This window comes from Pholis gunnellus, assembly GCF_910591455.1.
Source record: "Pholis gunnellus genome assembly, chromosome: 7".
NCBI classification, from domain to species: Eukaryota; Metazoa; Chordata; class Actinopteri; order Perciformes; family Pholidae; genus Pholis; species Pholis gunnellus.
Genome location: NC_136533.1, coordinates 16,274,874 through 16,288,273, shown reverse-complemented (window position 1 = coordinate 16,288,273; position 13,400 = coordinate 16,274,874).

The following is a 13,400-nucleotide window of genomic DNA, read 5'->3' as shown; positions in this document are numbered from 1 at the left end:
GAGAGTTCAAGATTTTCAGATGAATTTGTTGGAGGGTGTGTGCGTATGTGTACTGCACAGCAAACAATATAATGACTTTAATTTAATGACTTGGAGGATAAGGCTGCTCTCTCTCTCAACAAATCCCGTAAAAAGACCAAAGCCATGTGCTTCCTACATGAATCTTTAAAAAAACGCTAGCCACGGTAGTTTTTCACACACAACAAATGTCTCTAATGCAACACTGTGGCTCATTTATCTGCTTTTAGTTTGACATCTTGAGAAATATGCTAACTCAATTTTTGGGCCAAGAGTTAGATGAGAAGATTTATACCAATCTCATGTGTGTGGAACTGAAGCCAGGAGGTGATTAGCTAAGCTTAGCCCCGCTCTCTCTCTTGACCGCACATTTTCCAATGTTGCACCACAGCCAGCAGTTAGCGACGGTACCGACACATCAGTGGGCTGAACGGAGATGATATGCAGGTGGCTGTGGCAGACTGGCAGTTGAATAAAACTATATATAAACCATCACCATCTTTTTGAGCTAAGCTGCCTGTTAGATCACAGAGATCAACATCTGGTGGCACGTGCTATCCACTACATCACATCAATACAGCATTATAGAAAGGCCATTAAAAATCATATCGTTGTGATTTCTAAATACCCTGGTATTCCTTAATACTGCACAAGCCAACTACCATTGCTTCGTGTATTTGCTACTAACATGTCACGTTGTGCAGAAAAGGTTGAGTTGCACCTTTTTATTTAGAAAACAACAACACCGAGGCTTTGTATTCGGAACCAAGGCGGCAAATTCTATTACTCCTTTCAGCCTCAACAAAGGCAGCGCAGACCAGATCCACTCCAACTGTTCTCACCTTTCACAACAACAGCCCAAGACATGTCATATTTGCAGGTGGGTATTTTGCACGTTTGTGGTTTAAATTTGTCACTCCTCTGGTGTGTAAAGGCCTTTATTATTTACATTTGGTAAAAACTAAGTATTTTTTAAGCGTTCATTTATTAAGTGAGGGTAATGTCACAGTACTGACAGCAATACCAAAACCTTTATACAGGGAAAAATATTTCATACTTATTAAAATTAAGTTCAGGCATTGAAATAAAATAGCTGAATTTAAAGAGTTGTTTTACAGCCTAGCAATAATATTCTGGCAACAGTGCAACCCTAAGATTATTATCTGATGATATCTGACTTCATAAAAACAGATAACTGTTTAAACTCCTGGCCAGATTGCCAAAGATGGAGTCCTTACCATGATAAACAGTCTCTCTCTCTGTCTTTCTCTCTGTGTCTAATTAACAAACCAAGACATGTTTCGAATGCCAGAAACAGTCAGTGAGTCAGAGAGAGAGAGAGAAAGAGAGAGAGAGAGAGAGAGAGAGAGATAAAGATTCCAATTTCCCCAGTCACTGACATCATAAGGTACACATTGAGTCTCTTCACAGATTGGCATCGAGCACGCCTTGATGCTGCAGCCGCCAGTGGGAAAATGTTAAGAGTTAACCTTTTGGCAGCCCAAATGCGGCACTATGCTTTTGAAGCTAGTACATTTTGCTCAGCTCTTTTAATTCCACCTTTTCTAGGGACTTAATTTCCTATTCAAGGTAATGGGGTTGGATGAATGAATTCTTGCAGAGTCCAAACTATATGTCCCCCTTGTGACCTCCTGTCTGTAAATGAAATAGTCAGCAGAGCAGCGAGCAGGAGGTCATTGTGGTATACAGCCTCGGCACACTGCTCTGCAGGGAGCATTCAGGGAGATTCTCCCCTCCATCATCTCTAAATGGAACTCTGCAACCTTTATTTAGTTTTCTCTAACCGGTTTTAGAATCCAGCTCAATTTGTTCTTATTTTTCTTGGCAATGAAATTCTGAGGCAATCCACCAAGGATGTCAATCCTTTGTCTTTTATTCCGTATGAGCAAACAAAAGAAAATAAGGGGTGCATCAGCATTGAGCTCAGAGACTGACTGTTGTCTGGTGTCTCTGATGCGCAACTCGACCAATCAAGCTGTTAAGCCTGCACTGTTTCCCTCCAGTAGAATTGAAAGCTGTGAACACAGGAAAGCAGCAGCGGTGAGTGGTTGTGTGACATCACCTTGTCAAAGCAGTCAGCCTGGATTTGCCTCAGGGGAATTTACAGGGTCGTTGATCCTCCAGTAACACTGACTTCCAAACCCACTATACAGCGAGCAATGATGTCATCTATGGAGTTGAACACGATGATAGGCAAAGGGGTTTCAAGTAAAATATGATCATCTAGAGCTGCCTCCAATTAGTCAACTGATCGGTCATTTTAGTCTAAGTTGACCGAGATATCTTTTGTATATTAGTCATTTTTTTAATGCTTTTTTCATGCTGAATGACTTACTACCAAGAAACGTATGAGCACATCTCTGGTAAACTTTAAAACAATATTTAAAGCAGCACTTTCGTGACTCTTTCTGGAGAAACTCAGTTTTACATATATATATATATATATATATATATATATATGTCGATTAAATCAACTAATCAATTAGTTGACAAATTGCCATGAATGTTAGTCAATTAAGAATTGCAGTCATCATTATTAGTGCCTTGAAAAGAGGCAGTAAAATAGTATCTACACTCTGAGTGAGCTGTCAAATATTCAGAAAATATGGCACAGCATGAGAATTATTCAACTGATTGTGTTTCTTGTAACTTTTTGTTGACTAATGCACTGCCTGTTGTGAGTGTCAGTGTACTGTGGTTTCATGTGACAAATGACATCAGTTCTCCAACTTTGCAATGCAGAGGCTGCACCTCAGCTAATGAATACACCAGTTTAACTACAGTGACGCCAAGTTATCATCGCGCACGAGAAGAGAATCAAATAAGAGAAAACTAGATAAAGACTGTGTGTGTGTTGACAGATAAGAGTGGGAGGGGAAAAAAGTTGAAGTATAATCTATTTTAGAAACATAATTACTTTCCTTTATTTCATTAGGTACCTTTTCATAAATAATCAAATGTTTTATGATTAGAAAACAGTGATAAGGGCAATCCACAATCAGTTTTAGTTGACATTTTATTAGAAAACCACGCATATCAATCTGAATTGTCTCATTCGGCATGAACCTGGCATTGTTCCAAATGACTCGTAACAAACCTGAGCAGAAAACTACCGATTGCTTAATATGCAAAAGCTGTGGTTTTGCATTCAGTTTAGTTTTGGAAAGTGATTACAAAGATTCAATTTTAGTTTGCACTTTAATTAATGTCATCATAACTACACATTGCAATAAAAATAGTTATTTGTTCCTTAGAAAAGTTACCTTGCAAATTAAGGTGAGATACAGACAGACATTGATGCATTAGCAGACTGACACATGCAGTTCAAAGGGAACTTCCCTGCAGTGACATTTAATGCTCCCTTTTCATGCGGCTTAGAGAATAGGGCCACTTTTTCTTTTAACTATCTCTGCTGCTGTTTTATACCATCCATTCCTCTTCTTCTTCTTCAAATAAAATGATAATAGTTCCCCCAATGGCAATCCTGTGTTTATAGTGAGGGGGAGCAACAATGTAATGAGCAAGATTTGTTTTATTGCTTCCTCCATGCTTTCCATCCTCCCTATTTTGTCATCTCACTGTGCTCGAGTGTCTTTGTGTTTGTCCTTCACCTTGACAGGAACATTGCTGTAAACCTGTTTCTTTGAAAAACTGTCTGGTAAAATTTCAAGTCTTGCGCAAACAGAGCAAGCAATTCCAGGAACTGCCTTGCTGTGTTTGCTGCCCACAGCTCACTTTGTTATTGTCTTTTTTTATTTTTTTTTTATTTGGCAGTCCACTCCTATTAATATGTTTTGCTTGACCGTTTGCAGAGCGATGAAAGTCACTCAGGGAATTGAGACTTGGAAGTCTTGGGTATGGAGTTACACAAAAGGTTGAAGTCATTGACCTTTTCAACATAGTTAGGAATGCTTCTGAGCAGGGATCCCCCACGAATTCCTTAATGAATGTCAATCTTAAAGATATGCTTGAAAATGATTTGCCAACCTGTTCCTATTCCTCTTGACCAGAGTTTTGTATTTTAACAGTAGGTCCCCAAAGTTGGACCATTTGGACTGGACTACATGAACCATGCCCAAACTGGTTAAATATAGGACAATGACTTTATGTCTCTTTGGGGGACCTAATTTCTAAATGGTACTTGGCTTTGTACAACAGTTGACCCGTTGAACAGTTGAGCTGATACGAACTGCTGCAGGCGATATTCACAGTTTTAAGCAGTGAAAGGGACAGTCAGTGGCAGCTAAAAATGCTCAGCTGTTACCTACATGTTTAGCTTACTGCTCTTGGCCAACAAGAAAGAGAGGAAATACAACAATTTGTTCGCAACGTGTTTCGCGACTCATTGAGTCACCACCCATGAAGGCCCAAACTATTTTTCACATTTACCCGCTCAACTTTTGACCCGTATATACAGTGAAATGCTTGCACCGTATAGCCCAGCTGTGGTAAAGGAGAGCAGTGTTGCAGGTTGAGGTGACAAAATAAACAATATAGATCAGGAGAATCCTTTATTTCAACCAATTAAACCTATTAAAATATGTCCTGATCGACCCCAACACTAATCCTTAGGGCCGGCTCGGGACATCTCTGCTTAAAACCCAGTTCAAATAACACACTGCGTCATTGAGTTAAACTGACTGTGCCCTCATCTCACTTGAGACAGTGTAAAATGCCATTTAAGAGCTCTACTGAAGCTCAGAACTAGCAGAGACTAGCAGCAGGGAATTTAAAATGGATATTTCTGTTTTTAGGTTAAGCTACATGTATCCTGCAGCCTGCCTTTTGGCAGCAGCACAGTGATCGTGTCTGTTTGAGGGTGATTTGGGAATTGCTAAAATACATTGTTCGGCACAATGCACTGAGGAGTGGAGTTTGTTTTTTTTGCTTTTTAGAATGGTGGAAATGAAACATGAAAATGCATTTAAGCAACAAATGCCCTGTAAATAATTTAATTGAACAGTTTATACTGTAAATACTATATTACTCTGACCTATTGATATTCTGTAGTATTGTTTTTGAACAGCAGCTAAGCAATGTAGTTTATAGATACAAAGTGCCATGTCATTTTTGGTAATTTTGTTTGTGTTTATCCAGCTTTGAATGTACATTTTATTAAAAACAAAAGACAGTTGATACAGACCAAGCTCTGTGTTTCCATTTCGGCCAAAGGTCAGAATATCCTCACAATTCAAGGCAAAGGTCAGTGTTGTTGGGGAATATGATGTTGAATCTCAGAACACAAAATGCAGGAAAAGCCCTCTGTTGCAGTTATTTGAGTAGGTTTCAGCATCACACAGGTCATTGTTGTTAGGTTAGCTTCAATGAGGGGTTTTCTCAGGGTGTGTGACCTGAACAGACTGTGTTCAGGGAGGCAGGAAATGTGAGTCATGCTGGCAGTGTGTGTATATAAACACCTTTACCCCCAAGTCATAGTGAGATGTCACCTTTACCTTCAAAGCCACATGGACCAACTCTTGCACAGTGTAACATAATGTTAAAGACTGGGTTGTATTTTCTTTGTGAAACATTCTTAAGCCACATCAGATTTATTCCATGTTTTCAATCATTTTTTATTAAGTATTAAAGGGCAGAGGTGGAAAGTAACAAAGTTAATTTATTCAAGCACCGTATGCAAGTACATACCCATTTTGTTAGGCTTATTACTTTCACTTGTCTATTTCAGACGGAAATATCTTACTCATTTATGACATTTGTCTCTGTCTTTTGTTAGTACTTTGGCAGATTGTGGTTTTATATTCAAAACATATGATAACCTCATATGATGCATTGTTGTATTTCAAAGTGACCATCTGGTCACAAGTTTTAAAAAATGCCTATTAATCTGAGAGAGTACTTTATTTTTGACACTAAAGTACCCTTTATCTTTACTTCAAAAGAAGAATTTAAATACTTTTCCACAACTGATCTTCAGGGCATCTTGTGCTGAATATGTATGCATATATGTATTCTCCGTGCACATTCCAACTTACTCATCCTCTGTTCAGTCCACCTCTTAATCAACCTCAGCCCCGAGATCAATAGCCTGCGAAAGACAATCCAATCAACCACTCATAATAATAAACCAATTAAAATATAATCCATTTATCCATTTAATTTCCAATGTGATTCACCAGCATCCTGACTTTCCATAATGAGAATGCCTCTTTCAAGGGCAACGTGGCATAGTTGCCGACTGCACAAAACAAAATCCCCATATAAGGGATGCACCTTTCCTGCTCATTATGAACTCAGATGCATAGTGTTGACCTATGACAGAACCAGCCTCATTTAGATGCTAAGCATTATTTCACCTTCTAGGGAGTGAGTCCGTGGACCATGCTAGGGCAATGAGGGAGTGCCCGTCAAACACTGCTATCTGAGCTTTGATGTACTACTTAGTGTGTGCATCCCTAATGACCCTTAGATTTTGTATGTTCTGGAAAAAAAATGTTGCTGCCTCCACTGAACAAACTGGAAAAAAGGATGATGTTTCACCCTATAGAATGAACCGAAACCACAACCTTTTCAAATGCAGTAAGTGAACTGTTAAAGATCACCTTGAAGACATGCAAAAGCAGTGATGGATGGGCCATTATTGATGGTTCGGCAAAACTGACAGCAGTGGAGATAAATATGGCTTAAAGCCTGCCAAATACTGTCATTACCACTTGGCCCTCAACTTGTCAGTTAACTGTATGAATTTATGCTGTTTAGGCAGGCATTATAAAACAATTTCCATGCCATTAGACCTACAAATTCAGGACTCATTTTATAGCAATATAATAAACATCACCCTCTTTTGACTGGTATTTCACTTACAGAGTATAGTTACCACACACTACACAGTGAATGCATTACTTCAGGATACAGAAAACCTTTCAGAAAAGCCATAATGCTAAGTGAAAAAGTGAACTATAGTACATACAATCCATCCACTATGCCTGGATCCCTTAAGGTCAGCACTGTTGAGTGTTTCAAAATTGATTAACTCAACCTGAAATGGTTCTATTTGAGGACTCTGCCCACAGTTTCTATTCCGAGATGAAATGATTGTTCAAATAATGGATTGATTTTTTTTGTAATATTAATTGAAGTCATTTTCTAAGCAACAATGCTTAAAACCCTTTGATTCTAGGTTTTTAAATGTGCTGCTTTTCTTTGGGTTTCTTACTGTTGGTCGGTCACAATAAGCAATTTCAACACACCAGTTGTGGCTACAGGATATTGTGAAAGATGTTTACTATTTTTTTACATATTATACAGTATAATATACTATACATTTTCTAGTTTGGAAAATTGAAACAAAATTAGAACAAATTAGGAAAAAAAACATGAATGCAAATAAATGTAACGTTTTTTTTCGAATAAACTAGACATTTGAAAAATGAATTGATGTTGGGTTTTACTTTGTGAAATGAATCTGTATAGTAGTGAAGATGACAAGTATTGTAGCTGCTTATACTGTATTTCTATTCTACAGTGAGCCTGAGTGTCACGGCTGTTCTACTTTTAAGCCAAAAGAATGAGGAAAGTACCTATATTTAAGGAAAAGCAAAATAAACAAAAAAAGACTTAAACACCATCTTCTCAAAGATAATTTTCCTTCAATAAATCTAATCATGAATATTTTCAGTAGTGGCCTTTTTGGCATGATGTGTCAGATAACACTAGTTTTAAGTATTATTTAGAATAACATCTTTAAGACAACGTGTCACCGAATATAAAGCTGTTCCGACTGAAGTTGCACTCCAACCGTAGTAGCTACTTGAAGTTAGCAGCCTCGGTCTCCAACCTCTTTCCCTCTCTCTCTCACACACACACGCACAAACTGTTATGCAGAAGGGGTTACAAATCTGACATCTCACTGCACTCTGGCATCAAAGCCCTTTGTACGCGAGCCGACACCTGGTCCCTCTCTCCTTGCCAAAGAGGCCTAGCGAGAGGGCTCAGATGCCTGGAAGAGCTGGGTGAAATTACACCACCCACCTCCTGCTGAACACACACCATACACAGGCTATTGGAAGTCTGGGCAAGGACAGACTCTGCTGCCCTAAGTTGCCCCCCTGAATCCTACCCTACACCCCTACCGGCAAAGACACACACCCATAAACACACACCCATAAAGACACACTGTACTCTACACACTCAAGCTGATTCATGCATGTTGGAGCAATTGCCAGACATAACACACTACACTGCTGTGATAGCACGGTGTATCCAATGGTGCTAAATTAACGTCATGAAGGTCAAAGAGAGAGAATAATCAGTTTTGGATATGGACTAGTTTTTTTGCTTCCTAAGGGGGTTCTGGCTGAACATTTTATGCCTTGATGAACCAAGTAATACTCCACACACAAGCCTTGATCCTATCCTTAGGCTGTGTATGTAACTCAGAAAATGATTGCTACTGTTTTGATTTCTTTTTCTGTCATGTGTACAAGAAAACTAAGCCATTTTCTAGCCACCGGAGCCAGTCTTACATTTTGTAACATCAGGCAGCATAATGTTTGGTACAACCATCAAACACGATGTTAGCCTGTCACAAGGCCTCACCTCCTCTTCTATCTTTGATGTTGCAGGGAGGCTGCCGCCTGAGACATTGCCCAAGACCTTTCAAGACTTCACTGCTCTCAGCTGCAAAGCAAAGACTACATGACCAGTAACTAAACCTCATGAGATCTTTTGCTAAGACTTTATTTTCAGGCAACTGCACCAGCAACCTTTCAGTAATTCCCCACCTGCGACTGCCTAAGAGGCACAGCACGTCATGCCTGTGAAGATCTGCAGTTATAATAATAGGTATAAGACCACAGAGACTCCCACAATTTTAGAAATTAATTTAAAGATTAATTCTCTGCATCAGGGTTGATAGCTTGAATAACGCAGACATACTGTAAAAATGCACATATTTCCATTCATCCCACTGCCACTAACATGAAACTTTAAATTAAGTTCACTCAGTAGCTATAGAGGCTTGCTGGAAGGACGAACCCTGAATCAGGTCATCCTTCCTTTGATCTTCAGATTTTCTCTTTATTCGGGTGTTACTTTTCTATTCTTGCGCATTGTATAAAAGCTTCCAACACATATTTCTCTATATTTAACTATTTACAATAGGTACCAGAAAAACTTCAACTGCATAATACCTTTTGGCAGGTCAACTGCAGAGCATATGACTCATTCCTACAGATTTGCTGAAGGGTTCTTGTGCAAAAATGGGGGGTGGAATACAAGCTGCAAATGCTAGTAATCACATACTTACACACTTGTATACTGTCTGTGTTATACAAAACTCATATGTCCATTTGAAACCAATACATCTTGATGGTAACTCTGGGGGTGAAACAGAGAATTTGTGTGCATGATGCCTGCTGCCATTTATAGCTCAACAGCTGGCTGATGGGCAACCGCGGAGCTACATCCCTGGAGCTGCTGCTACTGCAGCTGATAAATAGCCACAGCAGTCACTATCTGCCAACCTACCTCCTCTTCACTACATATAATTCCAGTTTACAGTTCTCCCATGGCATTTCTTTGCCAGAGATGTTGTGTTCTGTTCCAGACAATGCTATATATGATCAGTGAAGCTGTGTGTGTGTGTGTGTGTGTGTGTGTGTGCAGCATGTGTCGGAGGAAGGGGCCATGCTCTGTCTTTTATTTGATCTAAAGCTAGACATATGCAAACTGCTCGTGCTATTAATTGTCAATCAAAGGGCATAAACACACCAATGTTTTTTGAAATAATATAAACTGACAAGAAAAACACAGTTTCTCTGTACCTGCTGCCTCCTCTGTACTCTACAGAACTTCAGGTGACATTTTCCCTTAGGTGTCAAGAAGGCTGCCATGGTAAAGCCCACCGGAGTCTGTACCTGGTTGTGCGAGCTGGAATCAATTGGATTTTTGCTGCGGTTGTTAGCCACCTCTGGCGTTAGTTTGCCCACAGGCATGGCTATGCATCCTCAGCTGCAAGGTTCGGCACTGGGCCCTCTCCGTGAAGCAGAATGGTGGAGCACAATGTTAATCTCTTCTCTCTGCTGAGTCCCAGCTGTGGCCCTGCATCCCCACTGGGCCATTTAATGTGGAGCGGAGGCAGCATGGACCTCTGCAATCACCACAGCCATGGGTACAAACACAGCCACAGTTACACATCATTCAAAAATGAAGTCTGCTCTTGCTCTAATGAATCTAAGTTTATTGTGGAGTATGACATGTATGGTGAAGTATCTGTAGAACTTCATAGACATGGTTTGCAGAAAACTTAGCCAATGTTTCAGGGACTTTTTTAGCCTCCTCCCTACAGATGAAATGATCTAAAGGACTGTTTGTCTACGAGCTCTGATTTGTTTTTCAGTTCTTTTGAAGTACTTAGATTTCTATATGCTTTTCTTTTTCTCTTTCTCGTGTAGAAATAGTGAATGTGTCATTTATATTTACAGCACACTTCCTTCTGAATTCATTCAGTTCTTGTCCCACAGTCTGTAGATTCTACTGCAAATCTTGTAATGGCCTTCAGTCTGACACATATTCTGTTTTTTTCAAATGCATTCATTATTTTTTCAGTTCTATAACACTGAGTTAAGCATTTTGAATATATATAATATGATTTCTGCTTCCCACTAGCACTGCATAACCTGCAGCAAGATAAAGAAAAGTTTGGTCCAGATGACACAACAAGAAAATCACATGGATAAAAAGAAAAAAGAACTTGGATGTAATTTAAAAGTTGCAAGATAAATTAAAGATGACAAAGCTTGACAACTGACTTCAACAACAGAAATTAAATAATAATTGGATCTTTCATTGATCATTGTGTGTGTACTCTGTTTGTCCTCTCACAGGGAGGTCAGAGCTGAGAGTCAGGTACGAACTGGCAGGGATTTTGCTCACAGACACTTCAGCAAAAGAGATGCTTGCCAACAGAATGGTTTGAACCTTTGTCCTTCGTTTGAATAATTGCCTCCCTATTCACCCTTCTGCTCCAAAGAAAGGTTCTCAGCAGGCAGCTGATGAGTAGAAGAAGAGAGATTGAGTATCGTTTACACCATACCTTGTGGTTCTGATATATTTCTTCAAATCAACCACCTGTTGGGATATAATAAAATAATACATGACAAAGAAATATAAGTCCTGCATTTGATAAACTTTATTCTTCTAAAAATGAACACATACAATATTGAGTTCAGCATGCAGCCACACTTCATCCAATGCATTTATACATAGGAGGCCTGAGGAAAATTGCTCATTGTTATCTTTAGTAATCCATAAGGTCTCTGAGCTACAGCATAGCATGGTCTGAGGCTTGGTTGCTAATCGTAAATTCACAGAGATCTACTTAGAGAAAGGCAAATATCAACAAGTCCTGCACTGGCTTCTCTATTTTCTCATTAGGCAGATAGATGGAAGATAGCTAGCAGTGGGAGAGGTGGAGGCAAGAACAGATTAGTCTCCCTTCACAAACAACCACATATCCTTGACTTTTAATTAAAAATGCCATCGCAATTAGACACGGTAGTTTAAAGGACTGCCGAAATAAAAAAGAGTTCAGGCACCGCTATAAAGGCAATCCGGAGCAGTTCCAAGAGAATAAAGCTTTTCACTTTTCTCTTTGTGAATGTTTTTTTTTTTTTTTTTTAAACGGAAACTTAAATCGGCTTATAGGTTTTTCTCAAAAGTACTGCAGTAGAAGCAAAAGAGGAGCCAGAGAGGAGAAAATAGAACTCAAAGTCATCACAGTGGTTACAAAGGACATTGGAGATTGAGGTCAAGAAGGGAGGAAAACTATTCTGTCGGCACAATAAATGAGAACAATTAATCAACAGTTAATGTGAATCACACCATTTATCCATCTAAACAATCTGGTTTCACCAAGTCACATTACTAAAGTAATAAATCTGTGCAACTCTGACATTTGAAATTCTTTAGAGAAGGGCAACAGCCTGTAGCAGCCAACATAGTCGTTGGTAAAACATGAGCAACAGCAGGGCTCAAAGTGACGCATACTGTACTCAACCAAACACACGAAAGTCCTGAAATAGCACCGGCATGTATTGTGAAAACAGAAACTAGGTCTACTGGTATGGCCTACTTAGGCTTATTTTCCAGTTGCTTTGCCTTATTTAATAGTACTATTAATAAAACAGCTCAACACTGATTGCCCAAAATGAGAGTTATTTCATAGGAGAAGAATCCAAGCTTGTGATATTACTTCACATTTATTGAAAAATAAGCTATTTTCTACTGTGATTATGTATGATTTAGCAGTTTGTTGTTGCCCCACTGTCAACCACCAAATAGTGTATGTTTCATGTGGTTTTACCAGCTTTTCTTGCAAACTTTTCCATCTTCGTCTTAATTGTTTTGTATATTCTTGATTTTAAAATGTTCCTTTTTTCAGTATATCGTTCTATTACAATAAGCGCTTCCTTGTATTACTCTCTGTTAATGTGTTTTACCTGCATGTGAACAAATAGGAACACAGTCCCACTCCTATCCAGGCTTTTCTGCTTTTTGCAATAGTATAACAAATCGGTCTTGGTGATTTAGTATTCCCCTGGGTAATTGGTTTTCTGGAGAGGTGACCATGTGGAGATGAAAAACAATCAGCAAAGCTCTTAACAGATGCTGTAATTACCTGAGCAGACTCGCACAAATGCTTGTGCACACCAGAGTAGTAGACATACCCTCTGTGATCTACCACTTGCAGAGAAGGAAGGGCGGAATCCACTTGAGGGCGTCATCTTGACAGGCAATGTAATGCACTATCTAGCCATACTGTGGAGCCATAGCAGACAAAGGGAGTGGAATTGACTATAATGCCTTTAAATACGATTTAATATAAAACAAATAAGAAATATTTGATTAAAAATCAATAGAAATCGTTGGGAATATAAACTACATTGTACAGAATTTTTTGGCCATACACCTTTTTGTGAGTCAGTCTGTCAGTTGGTCAGTCGGTCCACCATTTCCATTGTGATATATCTCAACAATTATTAGGTAGATTGCTAAGAAATTTGGTTCAGCCATCCTTAATAACCTATACAGTGCACATGTAGACTTTACTTGGGTGGGCCACACAGGTATGTTACGGCTGCCGTATATTTGGCAACCTATTTCACCATTTTGTATTCTATATGTAGATTGATGCAGTTCAGCTGTACACCGTCAGCAACATGTGCTGAGCTTGGCAAAACAAGCACATATGCGTGCGAGTCAGTCGCACTTTGGAGAGCTAAACGGAGATGGCGGTCTTCATAGCTTAAGAGATGCTTTTCAGTTTGCGATGCGCGATTTAAATTTTTTATTTTTTTTGCTGGCGGATTCACGGGCCACATAAAATGACGTGGCGGGCCGGA